Source organism: Pithys albifrons, chromosome 1, assembly GCF_047495875.1.
Source record: "Pithys albifrons albifrons isolate INPA30051 chromosome 1, PitAlb_v1, whole genome shotgun sequence".
Lineage (NCBI taxonomy): Eukaryota > Metazoa > Chordata > Aves > Passeriformes > Thamnophilidae > Pithys > Pithys albifrons.
In genome coordinates, this window is record NC_092458.1 from 25,907,969 (window position 1) to 25,922,162 (window position 14,194).

Genomic DNA, 14,194 nt, shown 5'->3' on the forward strand with positions numbered 1-14,194 from the left:
GTAATGAGAGAGGAAGATTTACTCTGTTTCAGAGGCTCACAGGTATTACAAAGCTCCAGTCTGCTCTCACTGAAGCCAACAGAAGCCTTTCCTTTGATTTTAATAGGAGCTGGATCAGCAGAGAGAATGAAAGGAGAGCTACAGTTTCTTTCTTTCCTTTGCAAGCATAAACTATTCAGCCTTCAGTCTCTCTGTACACACTTGTAGGTCTCAGCATTTTCACTAGCTTGAATGGTGTATACAATGTAAGGCTGTTTGATTTTTCATTATCACATCAGTATCAATAACATAATTACTCATTTTAAAATATGACCAACCTGCACAGAATTCAGGCTGGTAACAGACAGGCATACTAATGCAAAATATGTATTGAATTAAGCAGTCATTTATGTAGGCAGAATCCGGAGACAAAATACATTAAAGTCATAGCTTTAAGCCAAAAAGAAAGGACATTTCCCAAATCATTATTCCTATAATAGACTTTAAAATATTTAATCTAATCTTAGAATAAATTTTACATTGTGTGAGACACGGGATTATTATATTAATTATTGGCTTGGACCAACTTCAAGGGGTGGGGGAGTAAGGAACAAGTCAAATTTCATGGAGTTGGCCCTGTCCCACATGCCAGCCCACGGGAGTCTCCTGGGGCAGCCATGGAGCAGCTGTCAATCCCTGGACACTGGGAACACCTCCCTATACCACACCCTGGAGCCCTTAACCAAGCCCCAGATTGGCTGGCACATTGGAAGTCCTGCTTGGGGTGGGGGGTTGGGGGGTGGGGGTGGGGTGGCAACAAGGGAGACAAAGCAAATAAAAGCAACATGTGCTCTCCATGATGTTTGAACCCTGCCACCTGGACACGTGGAAGCTGGACTCTCACAGGACTCTGGTGCCAGCTATTTTCCTCTCTGTTTTTCCTTCTCTCTCTTCCTTTACTTCTCCTAATCTCTGTTCTTAATATTTTGGGTAACTTGGGGCCAGATGAGCTGGATTTTGCTAAATTGTATGTGTTAGCATATGCTAAGTCAATGTTTTGTGGAATGCTTTGTTTTGATTGAATGTTACCCTTTAAACTTTTGCCAAGTATTCTTATTTTCTAAAGTTTACCTGTAAAAGTATCCTCTGAGAAAATGTGCAGGTTTTCTCCTATACATTCTCTCTTAAGGTATTAAAAGAACTGAGGGCTCTTCTAAAAATTTAGTGGGCAATTTTTGGAGCATTGTATATTTTTAAACATACGTATTTTTAATATAAATATTAAATATACAAATATATATATTTATTGAGCCTGTAGCTCCAGTGCTGGGGTCTTATACACTAATAAATGTAAAGTTAAAAAAATAGATCATCTTCTCACCAATGTATTCAAACTATCAGGCTAGGTCAATCTAACTAAGAGTCATGTTTCCACTATAGCTGTGAAATAGATTTAAGCAAACTCATCAGTAACAGGAGTCGCAGGGTATCTTCTTTACAAGATAAATATGCAGTGCTGCAATGCTGAAAAATCAGGAGAGGCCAGGAAAAGAAGTGTCAGAGGACAAATTGCTATGGTTCTTTCACTGAAAATAAAATTGTTTTGCATAAAGACATCAAAAAAATAGGTTAATTTACCTTGTAAATAAAATTGCTTTTGTTTTTATTGGTTTCATTATTATTTCCCTTAACATCTCAGTTGAAGATAAGGAAAGAAATGAGGTACTTGATTCTTGTAGGTTCTGAGTCTTCCTTTTGACCTATTTAGGTTTAAGAATGGTATTTTCCAGTTTAGTGTTCCCACTGAAACCACTCCAAAACATGTGCTGCTCACTCACTCCCCTCTTCCCCTTCCCTTCCCCTTCAGCAGGCTGAGAGGAGAATTGGAAGTACAAAAGGTAAAGGTCATGTGTTGAGATAAGAACTGGAAACACTAATGGAATAAAGAAAATGAACAGTAACAGCAGCAATATTAATAACATATATAAGAGAGGCGAGTGGTTTTTATGCAAATGCTCACCATTATAAACATCTAGAGCCCAACAACAGCCAACCACTGCCACGCTACCCTGACCCAGAAAGGCGCGATTCCCCCATTCCCAGAAATTGGAATGAGGAGGAATAGAATAAACTCCAGGTCACAGCCATACCCCCTCCTGGCTACTGCAGAAATTAATCTTGTCCAGGCCAGAACTAGGACACCTATTAATTCAGAGATTGTTTACCCTACAGCCATCTATGTCTTTAAAAAGGACTAGATCATTTGTTTCAACCATCTGAGCCACTTACTTATAAGCTGATATTGACCTGTATTATTTTTAGATACATGGGAAAATGTCCAGAAAATATTGAAAGGCACAATGCTTGTGAACATGATTAACAAAGACAACGGGCTGTCAGAGCTCTCTTGATAAAGTGTTGTTTTAGTATAACAATGCTGCAATTATTTTTTGAAATAACTAATGTTTAATGTAGAGAAGCTTTTAAAAAAGAATGTACAAAAGGGAAGCAAAGAGCTACCAGCAGCAATTTATTTTGATTCATCGTCTTTACAGCAAATAAGGAAAATATTTAAATCAATGCTCACACAGAAGTCCATACTCACCTGAGCAAAACATGATCAGTAAATGACCTTTCTTGTTTAAGCAACGTGTGTATTGAAGTTGTGCAATTTCATGGAACACATTTGCCACGATTCCATTTCAGTCAATTCAGTAGGTACAGGAAAAGTACAGGAAAGCTACATTCAGAGGACAGCACATACTGACATAGTTTCACAGAAGTCTTAGTTCAGTAAAGTGTTTAAAAATGAGATTAACTGTTAACATGCAAATAAACTGGCTCCAGATTTACTATCACACATCCAAAGGAAGGTATTTGCACCTGAAATAATGCAAATTATTTGCTTTGGCAATGAAAATTTGATAGACTATGCAAAGACATATAGTAAAATAAGCAAGTGCCAGTACTTTCCTCATTGGAGAGTAGTGTTTGATGTTTTATTTGAAGGTCTGGCTAATAAATAATGCTAGTATGGCTTACTATAAGGGTGTTTCTATTCATGTCCTCATGACCATCAGAACTCCAGGCAAAAAAATATAAAATTAACACAGACTTTTCAACGTACTAGATGAATGTGTTTATGTACACAAAGCCAGCACAAGATTTGCATATGAGTTTTATCTCATCAAAGCACTATTATGAAGAGCTGACAGACTCCAAAAGTGTTGAATCCTTGGCTGAGTTAGGGTGAATTTATCTCAAACAAGAGTATATTGACAAAAGGAGAATATTCAATAGTTCTTCATATCTCCAAAGACTTGGCCCCATGCCCATGATGAGAATCAGATGTATTGTTTATATTTATTTTTGGTTTTCCCTGGATAATCATGCCAAATATATTGGCATTTAGATACTAGTAAGAGTTTTCACATAGATGAACTAGAAAAGAGAAGTTATTGGCTATAAAAGAAAATAGGCTATATCTGTGGTAATAAGTGAATCATATATATCTTCAGTTGACATACTTTTGGCAGAAAGATAAGGTAAACTTCATGTTAAAAGTGAAAAAAATCCTAAAGATCACTTAGCTGATCTGCCTAATGAAAATCAGAAGATTTGTTTTCCTTAGCAGAGGAAAAAGTAGAAAAAGTAGATATAGAAGTAGCGTTGAGTGTGTTAAAAGTTTACAGCTCATTGTTTATTTCTTCAATAACTTAAAGCAATAACTGACACATCAAATAAAAATATATAAAAAACAATGAAATGGTGGATAGCTCTGAATTAATTATATTAAATAAATTACTCAAATTTCATGGTCTGTTTCTTGTTACTTCGCACAGTTTTAGTATGCATTTATATTTCTCTCAGATTCATAAGACACTGATATATGCTAAATAAAGCTGGGTTCTGCTTGTGCATTCCAGTTTCATCTTATTTGTTTAGCAAAACTTACTGAGGTTTCATTTTTCTATCATGACTTTGTGAAGATGAGTCTTGCATTTGTAGCCTGGAGAAATATTGGCTCAATCCTACTGTATAATGTCATTCCATTACAATAAAATCCTTAAACACATGCATAGCCCTTCATGTAATTCAGAGAGTCTGTATCAAGGCTAAGTACTTTAAGATTTATCTTGATTTGAGCTTTAGCTGTATGGCTGAATTAAAGATCAAAATAAATATTGTTTTCCACTCCAGAATAGGCAAATGCAAAATTCTTGTATTTTTATGCTTATTTCCATTTTATCTCTAGTGAATACCCGTAAGTCTTAAAACACCGGCAGCATTTAAATTCAGGCGTCATATTTCAAGGTTCTCTTTAAACTTGCAGTAATAACCTGCCCACTGTTGGTTATTTCCTGATCTGAGTATAAACACCAGTATAAAAGCAGACAGACTCAGAGTCAATTATAACAATATATTGTCCTACTTACAGTGGATGGGAACAGTTTATTACTGTGTGGGTATAACCAAAACTGTATTCTACACCCTCTAAGCCATTTCTGATGAACTGTTAAAAATGGATCATTTGCAGCAGCTGCCCAAGGCACACATGACTCCTCAGGCTACAAGCTGGATGTTAAAGAACCCTGTGAGACAGCGGAGTGTTTCTGTCTTCACACCAGTGACTCAGCTGTGATAACTCCCATCCAGGGAGGCATTAGCACCTTCATACCCAGCTTGAGGAGTCGTGTCTGCTGACGAGCCATTAGGGACTGGCACAGTAGGCAGCTGCAATGACTCAGACCATCAAAGATTCCAAAAATATCCCATAACTCACAGAGTTAAATCACTCATTGTGTAACTCCCCATGCTGGGAGAGGTACTGGGCATGCCCACCTCAACCTGATCATATATAATCTTGGAGTTTTGGGACTTCTGCTACCACTCGTCAGATCCAGATGAGGACCAGAACCTCAACAGGACTGCGACTGCCACTCTGGACTAGGCTGTGACCGTCATCTGCACCAAAAGGTTTTCCTTTCCTTTTGCTTTGGACTCAGGGGGACCACGGGGCACTCAACACTGGGGCTAATGAACACCACTCTGTTCATGCCCCAGGGTGCTGCGTTATACATCTGGGGTTTTGTGGGTTAAAACCAATTTTTTTCTCTGTATCATTGTATTTATTGTAATCTTTCTATTAAATTGTAACTCTGACTTTAAATCTCTTTTTGAGTTGGGTTCATTTCTCCTGCTGGTTTACCTTTAAACCAGCACATAGGTCTAAAAAAAATGCCAGGCTGCCCAAGTCTTGTAGGACTGGTCTGTTTCAGGCAAATGGGATTGTCCAAGCCAATTTGTCCATATCGGTCCAACTGTGGCATCAAAAAGACACGCATATACAAGGCAAACCTGGCTGCTGCCATGGCTGAAATCACTTTGTCCACAATAACATAGCTTTGGAGCACTGCTATTGCCAACATGAAGTTCATGTCACTCAGAAGCACAAAGAAGAGGCAATAGTCCCCTTCTTTTGGTTATCCCTACCTAATTCAAGATACCCTGTGCGTAAGTCCTAGTGCGACTGAAAGATATGCTCATTGAGGAAGAAAGATAATGTGTTGAAGGATATTTATGCATAACCACGCAAGGTCTGCAAGGCATAGAATAAAGTTGTGGAAAAACAACATGGAACTAAATTAGTGAACAAAAGATATAGCAAAGAATATATTGATTATCTGATGAGAATATAGAGGTCAGGGCTTTTTTTAGCCTTTCTTCCATGAGAAAACATAGTATCTCTATTCTCCACTTGAGCTCCTAATTTCATAACTGTAGGAAGCTCTTCCAATCTGTCAGCGTGAATGAATTTGAACTGAAGTTTAAAAGTTGTTCAGATCACACACAAGAATCTCATAAGCCACATATCACTATAAAACCAGGCTAAAACCGAAAAGGTAATTACTGAAGAGTGGTACATTAAATTATCTAAACTAAGCAGAATTTCTGCTTTGAACAGCACCAAAATTCTCCTTTCAGTGCCATTGAATGCCGCACTGAATGGAGTGGCAACATTTTCAGTATTTCAAATATGTTATATTTTCACCTTATTTTTTCCCAAAGTTGAAGAGCAGAATGTGTGCCTGAAATAACTGAAACCATGGGTTTTGTGGTGACTTAGCTGTTTCTCCACCATGTAAACAGGGATATTAATTCTGATGTACTTATGGTACTAGGGTATTGTAATCAGTTGATGTTAATGTGCCTCTGACAAAAAAATCAGTATGAAGAATTGCTAATAAGTGTTTTTTTATGAAGCCTTGAAGACATTTCCTAGTTGTGTATGAAAGGGTTAATGGCAAAACTCTATACTCAGACTGGTTTTCTTTCTGTTCTCCACTTTGTCCATAGAGATAGCTTCAATTAGTACTTGATGGAAACCATTTTGGTATATATTAACTAAAAAGCATAGTCAGTATGAAGAGAAGCTGATGAATAGTTATAAAAATAGCATGCAGAAATCAAAGCCGTTTTCATAAAAAATATTATATGAAATAGTACAGAAGTGTTGCCATAACACTAGGAAGTGCTCTATCTTTATGTCACTTTAACATGGTAACAGGAGCAGTGGTTACCTCATATTCAAGACAGTTTTTCAGGAGGCACACAGGGCAATTAGAGCTGAGCATTACATCTCCAATTGAATTTCTCTTCATTTTAAATTTGTGATTTTTTTCAATTATATTGCCCCTGTTCCTCTAAGCAAAGAAAAAAATCAACAAGGAGTTACATTTGCCCAATACTTTAACTACATTGACAGATCTCCAAATCATATTGTAATTTTTATGAAAGAGGGCATTGTCTCAATGTCCTGCTCCTACAGCTAAGTGGTCAAATGAGTATCTATTTTTTTATTGACTGATTTCTTGTCTCTAGGTAGGAACATATTTGAATACATGAAGTTATACTCCAGAAAGAAAAAAGGTAAAAAAATAGAAGTGTGTATATGTAAAGAAAATCTTCAATGTATATAGGAATTTTGTGTGTCTGGGGAAACGGTATATGTCAACAAACACTAGTCTCACAGTATCAAGGCAGCTCTTCAGGCAATATTTAAGCCTACAGCCATCTCATCTTCCCCATAAAACCCCTTTTATAGTAAATAGGAAGGCATAGCAAACAAGGAGAGACAAAGACCAGGGAAGTGAACTAGGATGACCATGGCAGGTGAGCAGAGGAGTTGAGCAGGAGGGAAATGGAAAGAAGTGACAGCACTGGAAGGAGGAGAAGTGTGGCAGGCTGGAAGAAGACACAGAAAACTGTGCGTCCTCTTAACTAAAGAAAAGAGAAAGGCAAAGTGGTAGCAAAAGATGGGATATTGAGCATTACAAGACTCTCTGATAAGAGCAGTTCATGAAAGGGTCTGTGGCAAAAGGTATGGACTACTAATCTGAGAGTTGATGCCAATAATCATAGGCAGATGACAAGGGCCAGAATGCCAGAGTAAGTCCCCCGATCCTCTCCACAAGATAAAGACCAAAAATTCAAAGAACTAACATTTTTTATCTGGGGATAAAATACTAAATATACAATACCCACAAAACCAATGCACAAATTATTAGCACTTTCTGTGGAAGTCATGGAAAAATGAAACATGACTTAGAAGATCAAGATATATTTTTTATTTATATATATATATACACACATATATATATTTGTTTCTTTAATTTTTTTCTAATTAAAACTCCTAAATTTCAAAGCTGTGGGGAATTTTTGAGGGAGGCTCTTCTTTTCTGGTTCAAATAAATGTCTTAGTTTTCTTCTAAACTAAGACACCACATCACTGCATTAGTGCAGTTCTGTGCTTGAGCTAGCAGCCTGCAGAGAGGGTATATTGTTAATTCTTAACTGAGGTCCAAAATTAAATAGTGCATTTATATTCCCAAGATGCTAAAGCCAAGCTAGTTAGTAAGATCTAATTCTGTGTACATCTAGCTTGAGCTCTTGTTCACCATGTTCCTCAGTGACTATGGCAGTGGCTGTGTTATCCAAGAGCTGCAAGCTCTAGGGAGAATAATTCTTGAAGTTCCATATGAGAGTGGACTTATATTGATCAACCTCTTCCTTAAGTTAATCACATTGAAATATTTTGTGTCCCTAAGGATAGCAAAGGATTTTTTCCTGGAGATCAGAAACAGATCTGTGCCTCTTTCATTTAGCCCAGGTTCTTCACAGTTCCACTCTTTCTATGTTGTTGATTACTAAGGATGCCCAAAGACAGTGTGCTAGCCATCTTTGACACCCTGTAACTGACACTGCCTACAGGTGAGCAGTGTTTGGCAAAGATAGTGTGATCTCTCTGAGTTCAAATAAATGCCTCCTAACGTATCTTCAGCTATATTGCTTCAGTTCCATTTTGTCTGGGAACACAGTTCCTCCTATAAATAAATGTTTTTAATGGGACTGCCTCTTGATGACCACTAGGTATATTTGGCAGGGAGAAACCATGCTCAGACATGTTAGGCATGCAGAATTTCTGCTATAAATTGGCTGTGAAATTACTTGCAGTTGTGTGCTTTGGTTTCTTTTTAATTCACACCCCAATATTAAGCCTTTCAGTTACCTCAAAACTCCTTTCTGCTTTTGCAGAGCTGAACATCTAGCCAGCCTTCCACCTCAAGCAAGTAATATTCATATTTTTATTATCTCATGCCTTAATTTTGGGGGAGTGAATTTCATTGTACCAAGGTCGTTACAGACTTTGAAATTCTAGGGATCTTCAGTGGTTGCTTCTTTTTCTTCTTCATTTATGGTCACTGTCTGACAAGGTCCGTGACTATGGATTCATTAGCAAGGAATGCAGGGCATTAGGAGGGGTTCCTGTAGACACCGAGGATTTGATAACCCCACTACATTTGTTTCAGAAGGGGCTCATTCAGATTGGCTTAAACTGTTGCTCTGGGCTCACACCACATTAGCAATTAGCACTTGGGCACACTTTGCTTTAAAGCAAATGCTTTACTTGAAACTAATCCAGTTTGCACATTTGTATTGTTGCAGAATATGAGCTAAATGAAGGTAAATAAAGACAATATAGAGATTTTCTTGAAAAGCACATTCTGAAACAAATGAAGTAATTAATATAAATACTTCTTACAGGTTTTGCCCGTTATGGAGATACCACAGGTAAACCCTGTTGTGTCTTGTGCCCTTATAAGGAACAAGTTTGGATTAAAAAACAACATCATCCCATTTTCATCCCAATTCTTTCTTGTTTCAGGTGTTGATTATGTAGCTATAGCAATATTACTGAAATTTTAAACAGGACATGTAGGTCTTAGTACGGCATATTTCAATAGGTTTCCCATTACAAACTCAAAACACATTAAAATAATGAAGTCACGACACATGTCCTTTTCATTGTGTATTGTCTCCTTGGGAGAAATCAGAGTCTTTTTTAATATGAATATGGGAGAGAAGCAGAATGATTGAAAAAATTTCCTCTGGACATAGTGTTGTCTATTCAAACACAGAAGAAGTAGACTTTTCTTTCAAAACATCTGATTGTGCTGGTTTAAACGTAAACCAGCAGGAGAAATGAACTCTACACAAAAGAGATTATAAGTCAAGTTACAATTTAATAACAATATTACAATAAATACAATGGCACAAGGAAAAATTGGTTTTAACCCACAAAACCCAGTATGACCCACCACCCTGGGGTACAAACCCCACGTGGTTCCCCCAGGTCCAAAATAGAAAGACGCAAGAGACCTGTTGGTGCAAATGACGGTCCCAGTCTGGTCAAGACTGGTGGTCGCAAGTTGGTTGAAAGTGATGGTCTCCTGTCAAGGTCCTGCTGCTTCTCTATATCCAACAAGTGGTCCCAAGGTCTTCTTACCCCCGCTTATGTGCCCTCAGGGAGCACCCAGTCCCTCCCCCAGGGTGGGGACTCACACAATGGGTGATTAACTCTGTGAGTCATGGGGTATTGTTGAACCGTTGATGGACCATTAGCAGCCATGCCCCTCCAGGCTGGGTGTGAAGGTGCTAATGACTCCCTGGGCAGCTGCTGCAAATGGTCCATTGTTCTTGAGAAATGAATAGAGGGGGTAGAATACATAGTCTTTGATCACCCCCACACAGTGATAACTGGTCCCATCTGCTGAACTAGGACACTGATAAAAAGCACTGCAGTGCAGGATATATTAAAAATTATGAACTAATTGGATGATGCAACATCATGATGATTTGTGTGCCAGGTACTCTTTTGGAATAGAATTTTTTGAGGGATCTAATACTTTTATTTGACCATAGCCATTAGGAACTAGTAAAAATAGCAAAGAATTACAAGAATGTAAATGTGGTGATTTTTCTAAGTCCCAATCTAACCAAATGATACAGTCCTTTAAGATGCTTTATAGATTCTCAGCAGTGTAATTGGAACTCATTTTACAGACATGTTTTGGGGGAGACAGACAAAGATTAAAAAGAAAAAGTTACTTGTTTCAAAACTTTATACAAGTTGGAATGTGTTTTAGGTTGAGCTGGCAAAATGCCAACTGCCCAACACAGAGAGAGAGCATCCACCCTCCCCACCAAGAGAAAAGGAGGGAGGGGAAAAAAAATGAAGAAGGGAAAAAAAAACCCAAAACAAAAAAACCCAAAACCTGAAACAGCAAGTTTTTTATTTTAATACAAAAGAAAGACAATTAAAAACAGAATATAACACATATATATACAAATGTGGAAAAGATCAACAACAACCACCAAGTCGCCCACGCAACAACAGAATCCAACCACTCAGACCACAAAAACACCCTAACAGACTCTCCCTAAATGGCACCCAGCAAGACAGAAAAAAAAAACCAATGACAAAATAATGTTTACTTCCCGAACTAAACAGCTGTGAAGTGGTGGCAAGGGCCAGCACTACTGGTGTGGTAACATGTTCACTCAGTGTCAGCCATGAAGGGAACTGGCTAAAGTCCCTCCTGCACCTGTTTTTATACTTTGGGTGACATCAGATGATATGAAATATCTCTTTGGTTGCTTAAGTCAGGTCATGCTTTTTCCCTCTAATCTATGTAGCATTTTCAGGGCCTACTAAACTGAGGCCTAGCTAAAACTAAAGCCAAAACTACCACAGAATTTTAGTGCAAAACCAAGTGCACCTCTGAATTCTGGAGTAACTTGGTTTCCTAGCACAGGTTCATCTCTACTTAGCCCTTGAGATGACACAAAATTGTAAAATCATTTTAAGCCTTCTTAGCAGCTAAGAATACTTCCTAATTACAGTTCATTTGATTTGTTGGAAAAGATAGAAATATTAATCAGTGCATGCTACAGACTACAATTTGTAATGTCCTAAGTAGGCTTTGTCAAAACCTGCACATTGCTTGCATCAATAGCTTTTTAAACTGTCAGGGCTGAAGAGATCCCATGGCTTTTGTGAATGTTTCCTACCCTTGCCTTGGTGCTACCTGTTTGCAAACTGTGCTCTCATCCCAGGTGAACAACACATTGTTCTTCATTAAGGTGGTCAATATGTGCTGCATAAACACCAAAACAGTCTCAACCACCCTGCACAGGACTGTCTTTCATAGCTTTATTGATAGTCAAAGAAAATTCAGGCTGAACTTTGATTTCTGGTTCACCTTTTGCAGTTTTCTCCAATCTGTTTGTTAGTGGGCACAAAAGCATTTGTGCAGAACCATGTTAGAGGTCTGAGATATCCAGGGTTTTGACTGTTGTCTTCTGATTCACCATTGTCCAGAAGATGAGTGACACTTCATCATCATAACAAGAGATGCATTGCCATAATTGCAGAAAGCAACTGCAGCAGTTCCAACTAGGCTACTTCGGTTTTCTGTGGGAGAATGCTTGACCTATGCGTAATGGAAAGGCTACTACAAGTGGTGGATCTACAAGGATGAAGGGTCAATGAAACTACCGGAGCCAGACACTCAACAAGAAGGGGTTCTAGGACTTGGAAATGACATTATGGACTTGCCTACGAGTGCTGTTCGAAATATAATGTTCTACAGTGTTTAAAGTTTTAATGTACCCCCCTCTGACTTCAAAATGGTTTCCTTGTTGTCTTTTCCCTTGTCATTCCCTCCATGCTATTTTCTTCCCCTTAGGCTTCTCCCACCCCTTCCTAAGACCTTGTTCCTATTGGTTGTTTGATGGTTGTCCCCTTATTGGATGTTCATCTCCCTGGTTACATACTCCACCCCTGCTCCTGTCCAATCCCCTTTAGGTCACCTCCCAGTTTCTAGCACCTTCCCTCACTGACCCTATAAAAGTCTGTGGTCTCCTTAATAAATTTGCTTCTTTACGCACCCTTTGCTGCCTGTGGAGTGTGAGCTTGGGAGTCATTTTCCCCTCAATGGGCAACTGTCAGTTTTCTCCATGACAACATCGTATTTTCCATCTTGCCAAAATCTATATCACTGGTTCCTTGTTGTTTTCCCACAATCCAAACCTTTAGCTGTACCAAAAGTTCTTGGGTTTTAAGCCTCTGTTATGGGTTTGGCCAGATGGGCCTAAATTTAGGTTTTAAAAGTTCAGCTAGGCCTGGGAATTGTCAGCTGACTTGAGCTGGGCTGAGCTAGCTAACAGCTGACTTCTTCTAGCCAATAATATTGTATTCCATACCATATTGCATCGTCTCAAAAGGGGTAAGAGCTGGTGTGTGGGAGTGGCTTAGCCTGTTGCTTCACAGCTGTGGTCCCAGCAAGACACTAAGGAGGGATGGGGAGGCCCAAGCCCGGAGTACCAGCTTACCATCATGTTATCTTAGGGAAGTAAAATGTTTGGTTTTAGCTTTTCTCTCTGCTTAAGTCTGTCTCTGAAGAATTGACTTCTCTAGAATGATTTGTAGTTAAAATGGTAGAATTTGTGTTTACTGGGAAGTGGGAAATTATTTCTTGTTATACGTGACTTGTGTAAGTGTGTGTTATATTGTAGTATCCTCTTAATTTTCTCTTTTCTGCATAAATACATGTAGTTAGTTTCAGCATAAACCTGGTTTGAGGGTTTTCCTTCCTCTCCCTCTTCTTTTTCCCTTAGCTGGTTGGGGGGAGGAGGAACCCTCTTCTCTCTGTCCTGGACAGTTGGCGTTTTGCCAGCTCAACCCAGGACAGCCTCAGACAGTTATTGTTATAAGCCATGATTCTGTTTTCGTTTGCTGCCCCGGGGAGTTATCTGGGTGCAAAAGGTAATCTTTTGGGAAGGGTACCAGGGATACACCCTGTTTTTATTTCCTCTTTGAATTCAAGGGGGACTTCTTTTGCAGAGTTTTCCTTCTTTTAGGTAAAAAAAGCAGCTGAACCTACTTTGCCAACAATCAATCCCCACTCTGTAAGATATAACTCATCACATAAGAAACCATTCAAATTGGATACAATTTAATTTTCCAGACTTTTAAACTCTTGAGCAGAATAAGTACATTTATTCTGGAGGCAAAAGAAAGCTGTTTGCTTTTCTAAAGAGAAATGCTGCAAAATGCTGCAAAACATACATGTGAATTAGTCTGCTTAGGCTTGATCTATTCCAGACAGTTCTGCTTGCTCACCATGAACTGATGGATTTTTCTAATATGGAAAACTTACAGACTTCTGTGTTCCTGCTATCCCTTTTCATTAATGAATATCACAAGAGAATCCCAGAGCTTACAACACAATGGAAACAGGGCACTCAACAGATAGAATGGAAGGCAACTGCCTAATCAAATAAATAAAAGAAAATAATAAATAAATTAAAATAAAATAAATAAAATAAAGTTAAATTAAATCTCTGCACCAGCTAACCTGAATGATCAATAGAAACCAAAAGAGCTTTTAGGAAGCAGTTTATAGATCACACTCAGGAGTCTAAAATAGCGATTTTGCATTCTCTCCCTGAAATTATTTTTTGGACTCATACTCACAGCAGGTTCATGGAAAATATTGTTATATCTCCAAATTTGGCAGTGGGGTGCCAGACTTTTTCAAAGGCAGAATTTCTGGATTTAGCCAGAGCCAGCTCAGTAAAATGTAATCCAATCCCACTGGCATCTATTCTCAAAAAGAACCATTTTTCTAGGTGTGAGTGGGAAACCCCAACAGTTTTTTTTTGTCTGTGAAGTCACTGGGGTCAATAGCATTGAACTTGTTTGTTCCAAGATCCTGTCCCAGCTGGGAAGTTGAATGGTGTGGTGAAATTTTGTGCAGTTAACAGTCTATGACTAACAAAAGAGAAAAAGGAAGGTCTGTATCTTCCTGTT